General features: G+C 38.8%; 1 long non-coding RNA gene across 1 annotated transcript; it reads left to right on the top strand.

Annotated features, from left to right (window-relative positions):
- Positions 1-2,879: 2,879 nt before the first annotated feature.
- On the top strand, positions 2,880-7,845 carry LOC129349100 (uncharacterized). The gene is made up of 3 exons (XR_008601960.1): positions 2,880-2,990; positions 3,888-3,988; positions 5,646-7,845. It is a non-coding gene; the product is annotated as an uncharacterized LOC129349100 (long non-coding RNA).
- The last annotated feature ends 311 nt before the right edge of the window (positions 7,846-8,156 follow it).

Here is an 8,156-nt window from a genome sequence, read left to right as displayed (position 1 = left end):
GGAGCCTCAAGATAGTCGTCCAAATGAAACCATACAAAAACCAAACTAGCACAACCCAAACGCTAAAGTCTCCTGCAGCCTACCAGAGAACCTCTGAGAACAGAGAATCAGGACAGGAACTCTTACCTTCTGGACAACCAACATCGGTTCTCAAACAAGAACACAGAATGTGTCTGACCAAAAACCTCTAAGGACTCACTACAGCCAAGATAAAGACACAACTTAGCTGTACCAAATCCACTAATCACTGCACACATTAGCACCATGTGCTAACTGTGGCTAAAGAACCACCTTTACCAAGACAACTATCCAGTACAAAACCCTAAAACACACCAAGAAACACATTAAAGACGATTTTACTGCTGGAAGCTGCAAGCTAACACCTAAAGAACAAACTAAAGCAATGGAGCCAAACCCGGTTCACTGGTGAAGAGAAGCAGAGGAAATGTTTGTCTGCAGCTAAATAAAGCAGGAAGACACTGAGCTGCTCAGGTGTTCCTGATAACACCAAGCAGCCACCTGGACAGCCAATAGGAACACAGCTTACTGGAAGTCCAGAGGGCTGGGTTAGTCAAGTAAATTTAGTTTAAAGTTGAAGCAGAAAGTTAATAAAGAAAGTTGAAAGCCACCTTCTGATCCCTGAAATCTCTGAGTTTTCACACAAAGAACACCTGAACATGTCAAACTGGTTCCATAGTAGAACCATCATTGTAAAAACGTCATAGTATGGTGTGTTGCTCAAAAAACATTAGGACCCGGCTGTCAGGGGACAAACATGTAAGAAACATGAGAACAGAGAGAATCCAACCAGTAGGTCACAGTTTATCATCCCCCAGTCATCTCCTGAAGTCCATATGGTGAGAGACATCAGTATCTGGTTGTTAATTTACCAGAGGATGCTTATAATCATGCTTATGTGGTCTGTACTCTACAGTATTTTAGTGACTCAATAAATGCCTAAGTTGTTTTTTTAAAAATGCTTTTCAGTTTTTAATAAACATTTAAGAGCCTATATGTAATCAATAAATGGCCTTTGCCTATCTTAAGAAAAATTCACTCAGAACTCTATGTTAACAGTACTAAATAAATCAATAAATACATGCATACACACAAAAATAAGTTAATACATTAACTGTGTTAAGATAAGATTTAGATTTTTTTTAAAAAGTTGTTTATGTTTTTGCAGAATCCAGTATTGCTCACTGGTTGGTCATTACATTTTGTTAGTTTGATTTCACTGTTTAAAATGATGCTACCTCTTTTCAGACAGAACCTGTGATAATAAAACAATACAACATTTTTAGTTCCGTGTTAATAAAGCACTTAAATCTTTAAGTATGGCTAAATGCTTTTTTCAGAATTAAATATATCACTCCTTAGGTGGTAGTGGCCCCAAGTTCAGTAAAGTTGGAAAGATATTCACAGATTCAGACTTCCAGCATCAATAACTCATTAGATATAGGTTGTCAAAACATAAACGGTGCCTCTTTCCCATTGTTGCAAGGCAGACAATGTGCTACAAGCCCAGTTTTATCAAAAGTAGCTGTCTTTCAAGCTACTGGAATAACATTGGTGTCTATGGAGTGAACAGGGTCCATCTGGAATTTGCAAAACCACTGCAACAGTAAAGAGAGACAAATATTCAATAACTTCACTCTTATACATTGTAGTGTCACTAAAATCACTGCAGCCTTCAACTGGCTCCTGTTGTCAAACAGTTTTAACAGAAATGTAAATGCTGTAATTTGATTCTTTTAATGAACCATGTAACTTGAATGGATGTGATGCTGGTGTGACCACAGTGCACACGTCTGATGTTGCTCACAGTGGTCCAAGGGACGCTCAGGGAGTTTGTGTGTTTGCTCAGACCCATGAAACATTACAGGGAACATTGTTTGGGACTCAAGCAGTTCCTTCTTTTACTCACTATCTCCCCAGCCTTAGAAAAAAAAAACCTGTTCACACGGCACAGATGAGGCTGAGGTACACAGGAAATGTTTGGCTCCATTGTACAAGTTTGGGTAAACGGTTTTGTGGGTTGCCCAGTAAGCCAGTGGGTCTGCTGTTCTTTCTACAATTGCATTCACTGTGGCGCTTTGCATTTGCCAGGCTCTACTTGCGTCTTCGTCTAATAGGCTCCACAGTTGAACTGAAAAATATTGAAGATCATCATCATCATCACCAGAAAATGTCAGTCATTCCCTATTCAGAAGAGAAAAAGAATACCTGTGGAAGGTGCTGCTGGTGGTGGAGGACGAGGCTGTGGTGGTGCTTGTGACGTAGATGACTGCTGCTTGGTATTCTTTATGTTAATTGTTGTGCATTCTGTTATTAAACGTTCTTTCACACTGGCTGCCACTCTGATTGGTGAATCCAAAAGTTTTGAACTGCAGAGCCACAAGTGTAGCAACAGTCAGTGAACTGTTCTTTTCTTTGGTTTGTAGTCTGTCAGCTAAGCACCTGACAAGGTTCTGTGCCAGGTGTTGTGGCATGGGGGTGGTGAGTTGGGAATATATATATATATATATATATATATATATATATATATATATATATATATATATATATATATATATATATATATTATCTATCTATCTATCTATCTATCTATCTATTCTCTACGAAATACGAAATCTGACATACTACTAACTCTCAAAGCAAAAACAACAGCAAAAAAAACAATCTATTCTGCGAAAAACAATTCAAATGAACAACACTAAATAGGGATCTCCTATCCCGGAACATCCCGCTGAGTGACTCACATAACAAACCGAACCAATCAGGTGATTCGAAGCAGTTGAGTGCCTCAAACGACACTGAAGTGATTCAAACGTCACGAGTCACGTGACCAAACCACGCCTCGGCACAGTGGCTCGACACGTTTGCTTCATGAGCTACAGCGCATGTGTCGAAAGCCTCGGGTATCAGAGGACCATCACTACTGGTAGCATCTTTAGCTGCTATTGACCTTGTTTTTGGAGTAAAACACGGTAAGAAGATAAATACGTCTAACCAGCAGCGTTGTTTTGTTGTACGTTAAGTCTGCGACTTGTGTAGAGTTGTGTTTTGTCGTGTTTGAGCAGTTGGTCCAGACGCGTTAGCTAGCTAAGCGGCTAAGTTAGCGGGCTAATTAACACAGGTGGCTAACTTACCGCTGAACACCTGTGTTAGTTGCTGCCACAGCTGTCCCTCATTATTAGAATGACCTTCTCAACCTGTATTTCTCTGCTGTGTATTTTAGCTTTTAAAAAAGTTATTTTACTTTAAGGTTAACTGAAACCCGTTCAGCTGCACTGAAGTTTAACATTCAGCTGGTTTGAATTAAACCGTGCTAAACTTAACATTGTGCAACATTACCTCTGAATCTCCATAATTTCATTAAATTCCTTCTCTCTTCCACTGCTCAAGTTCAATCCAGTATATAAAGTGACATTAATAGTGAATAAACTAACAACCAGCCATTGTATTTATTTATTATTGCATGTATTTGTAGTAAAACATGAGATGAAACATCCTACTTTTGGATCTAGAACTGCACAAGCCGTTCATTTTCAGTCACCTGATGAGTTAAACTCCCCTTTTTATGTGAGGTTGAAGCAGAAAGTCTGAGTTAACAAAGAAAGTTGTTTATAATTTGTGATGCCTGTTATCTCTGACTGAGGCTTTAGTTTTTGTTGAGCTGATTTACACGTAGAAACTTTGTTCAGGAAGATTTCTCAGTAGCTCAGAGGACAGGCTGCTTATTACACAACCTTGTAAGAGAATGTCAGTCAATGCTTTCAGCAGAATTTAGAAACACAACACTTCCTAAACGGATATTTTGAGGCTGTGAGGTTGAACGTTTGAGAGTATATCAGTGTGTTTGTTTGTGGTCTTTGTGTTTCTAGGTGGAAGCTGAATTAGTGAGGATGACTCCTGCTCCTGTCATCTCTAAGCTCCTCACACATCTTTACCTGCACATGAGGAAAATCACTCCTGTAGAATGCAGGTATGTTTGTCATTATTATAAAAAGATGTTGCCTGGTGACCTGTCAGAAACCCATTATACAAAGTCAGCCAAAATGGTGTTTACACACATCAGGAAAAGAAAAACTTGCATAAATATTTCATTACCAAATTTATTCAGACATCACGAGATTAATAAAAGTTATCTTTGGCCTCTACAATTACAAGAGGTGCTCAAAGTGGTGGCCACTGGCTTCCAGACATTTCTGTTCTGTTGTAGATGTCACTTGTTGATGCTCCATTCATGAGGGTAGCGCCATCTGTTGGGAAAACATCGTACAACAGGACACAGAGTTATCGTGATTTGATCAAACTTAGAAAGAGGAATCTATATGTACAGAAGTACTTATACAAATGAAATATTTATAAAAGTTGTTCTTTTCCTGATGTGTGTGTATCCATTTTTTTGGCTGACTGTGAACTTAATGAGAACAAAACTGTCATTTAATTGTTGTTCTGAAAGCTTTTTTAGTGAAAACCGGCTGGTGTTCTGCTTTGAAACAAACTGCTGTTGAGGTCTGTGTTTTTAGGTTTAACCCCACAGTTTCTGAATGAACTGATAGTTGTTTTTTTTTCCTGATCAGTGTGGACGTTCTAATTGATGGTAACATTTACTGATCATATAATCAGCATGACAATATAACAGTATAACATTCTGACCACGTTTGTCCTGCTGAGGGAGGCAGCTGGCATCAAGGACTGCCGTTGCCATGGAGACTAGGGGGTTGTTTGTCCTGCAGTGTTTAGGTGGTGGTACATGTCAAACATCCACATGAACGTCAAGGTTTCCCAGCAGAACGTAGCATTAGAACAAGATGATGGATGTTGTTCTCTTCAGCTGTCAGTGGTCAGAATGTTGTGGCTGATCGGTGGATCTGTCTGCCTTTACTCTGACATCCAGAGTTATACAAAAGTGTGATGAGATTGGCTGCCCTTAATATTTCCTGTGTTTTATTTTGTTCTTTATACAGTTTTGATGTGTGTGTGACAGACATGTATGGGACATTTTTGAAAATACAGATCAATTTGCGTCCTGTATTGATTCAATACGGGACGCAACAATTAATTGTCAAATAAAGGACGATTCTGTATTTTAAGGGATGGGTGGCAACCCTACCTCCGACAGCCATTCTATCTTAAAAGAATCACATTTCTCTTTTACTTTGGCTTGGTGAGGAGATGTGCCACCTCCCGTACGTTTTGCCATTATTATAAAGGGTCAACATAAGCAGCACTTAGCATCATTAGTGTGTCTTCACTCAACATCAGCCACACCGCTCTGCTAGCTGTAACAATGGTGGCTGCACATAAGGACGCCTGTCAATGACGTTGATTAGCTGCGTATATACGCATATGAATCGCATCATTGGCTGGAGCGGCCAGTCACCCGTCACTCACTGACTCACATTGAAAAATAGCACAGAATGAATTATGTGTTTATTTTATTTTCAATTTAGGTCGGATTTTTTTGTGTGCAGCGCAGATTTTATGTGCGCGGAGACCGTGTCAGCAGTGCGCAATTGCACACGTGCACAGCTTAGAGGGAACAGTGTTCATGCTACTTTTATAAAATGATGAAAGTGAATAAATTGTATTTCTGTGATCTGTGTTTGATTTCTGTCTTTTCTCCTGTCATCCAGATGTTCAGAGGGAGATGATGCCACATCTGGTCCAGCTGATGGAAGGTCTTGAAGTTCTCTGACTGGCCTCGACTGAAGATGGTCGTCTCACTGGATTTAAGGTTCAGATGCTCAGTAACAAACTCCACCAATGAGCCAACAGGGAAGCTTTAGGTTTATTAAATGTTGCTATGAAGGTTTCACTGTTTTTCTTTGTGAATGCAATGTGCTCCAACTGAAACTTGAATTAGAACTTAGAAGTAAATCCTTCCATCTGAAAGGATTTAGTTGCATTAATAACCTCATAACATTCTAATTTTTATTCCAGTCTTAGTTGGAAATAGAATCTCTGTATTGATTCAGGTAAAAACTGAACTTCACAGCATGTTGGAGCAAAAACAACCAGATGAAAACTGTGATGGTGTTGGATTGTCAGACCGTAATGTTGCGGCTCAAAGCAGCTTTTCTATCTCAGTTCATTCTGAGATTCAGCTATGAATCAACACAGCAGATGGTGATCCATGCTGTGGAAGTCTCACATCTCCTCATTTAATGGAGCTGCTTTGCACTTTTTACACTGTTTATTCACCAACACTTTATTTTATAAAAGTCCCATCTAGTTTTTATGAGGAATTTGATGTTTTAATTTCTCTGTGAATAACTGCAGTCTAATGCAACATCTGGAATTGTAACATCTGTCCTGAAGTATTGATCATGAAGTATTGATCAGAATACTTATGGTTAGCAGTCATCCCTGAAGTTTACATTAAAATCTTTACTTGTGTTGTGAACTTTGGTAAGAAGCAGAAACGTTAGCGTTGCCATGGATACATGAGTGTTAAATTCTGTCCATGTTTCCATTTTGGGAAATTCAGTCCAACAGATGAGTTTGTTTTTACTGCCAGCTACCATTCAGTCTGAGATATTAAGAATAAATAAATGTGCATAATGTGGGAATGAACAGATTTTATTTTTATTTATTGCTACAGCTGCTGCAGGTAAAGTTATAGGATGTGGAGGAATTTAGTCTCACAATCACAGACAGTAAATATTATCTGAAAGTCGGGTTATTGTTGTTTATCAGCACAATACAAAAAGATTAACGTTAGAAATATTCCAGTTAATACTCTAGAATATCAGGATTTATGTAAATTTACCTCAATAATATGAATGTTCAGGTTAAGATTATACAGTGATATTTATTATGTAAGTTTAGCTGATTAAAGTTTATGACTGCACTAAAATATTATTTAAATTTACATCATTATTATAATATTTAGGGTCAGACTCTACAGTATTGCGATTAAGAAACCAAATATTCTATAAAATATAAATACACTGAACTCATTTGGATATATTTAAGTGAGACTCTACAATATTATTTGACACAAATCTATCTAAATCAAAATTTTAATAATTTTCACGCCAAACATTTACTGGACTGATTTAAACATTAAAATCACTCCTTTCTAATCCTCTGCTGTACGTTCAAACCTGAAGCCTTAAATAGAAACACACAGGTATCTGATTGAAGGAACTTCTGCAGAGTCCTGGTTCCACAACATGATGATAGAATTATAGACAAACTTTAACAAAAGCTGCCTGAGAGTTTACAGGTTTTTATGTTGGATTTCTTCAGTAATTTAATGAGCGTTATCAGCAATAATCAAGTGTTCATTTGATGAACTTCATTTCCTAAAACATCCAGAATTGGAGCTCATATCTTTGAGAGCTGTAAAGTTTCTGCTCCTTCAAAGTTCACAACACAATGAATGAATTCCTAAAACACTCTCATTGTTGGAGAGCGTTTGTGATGCTGAAGCAGTGACCAGTTTTTCTGTTTCTTCTCTGGAGATGCACAATGAGGGACATCTGCAGAGACTGAGAAAGAGTCTCACCACATCCTGACATGAGGAAAAAGACTTTATTGAAGACTGCAATGAGAAAAACTATCAGACAGCAGACGGCTGCATTCAAGGTGAGATCTGAACATTTGATCTGGAACAGGAATTCAATAACGGCAGCATGAGCTTCATTTCAGTCTGTAGCTGCTGAATTCATGGATGAATCATCTGGCACTAGAGAGGAAGACCATCAAACATCCACGTCAGCTGATGGAGGTCCAAGAGTCTCACCAAACAAACAACCTACAGAGTGAAGACCTTAAATCTGATTGGACGGCCTCCTATTCAGCCACGTGTGAACAAATGCCTCTAAGCTGATTCGTTTTCTAAAATAAATCTAGTTTGAGTCCTAATCTATGCCTGTGTTTGCTTCTTTACATGGCTGTTAACAGTTTAGGCTGTTAGATTGTTCCAGATAAGACAAGTACAAGATTCTTCAGAGCCGTTCTACCACGAGCCTGACAGGAAGAACTCCAACAGCTACTGAATGTTCCTGTGGTCCCTTCAAGGCTACAGGAGGAGCCCTACGAGGACGAGCCGGTCCACCTGATGGAGGCCAGTCGCTGCGGTTCAAAGCCAACACCGACTACATGGACTTCTACTGGACCACACGGAGGCCTTCAAACCG

This window comes from Amphiprion ocellaris, chromosome 6 (assembly GCF_022539595.1).
Source record: "Amphiprion ocellaris isolate individual 3 ecotype Okinawa chromosome 6, ASM2253959v1, whole genome shotgun sequence".
Taxonomy (NCBI): domain Eukaryota; kingdom Metazoa; phylum Chordata; class Actinopteri; family Pomacentridae; genus Amphiprion; species Amphiprion ocellaris.
Note: the sequence above shows the minus strand (reverse complement) of the source record. Positions and strands in the feature narration are given on the sequence as shown.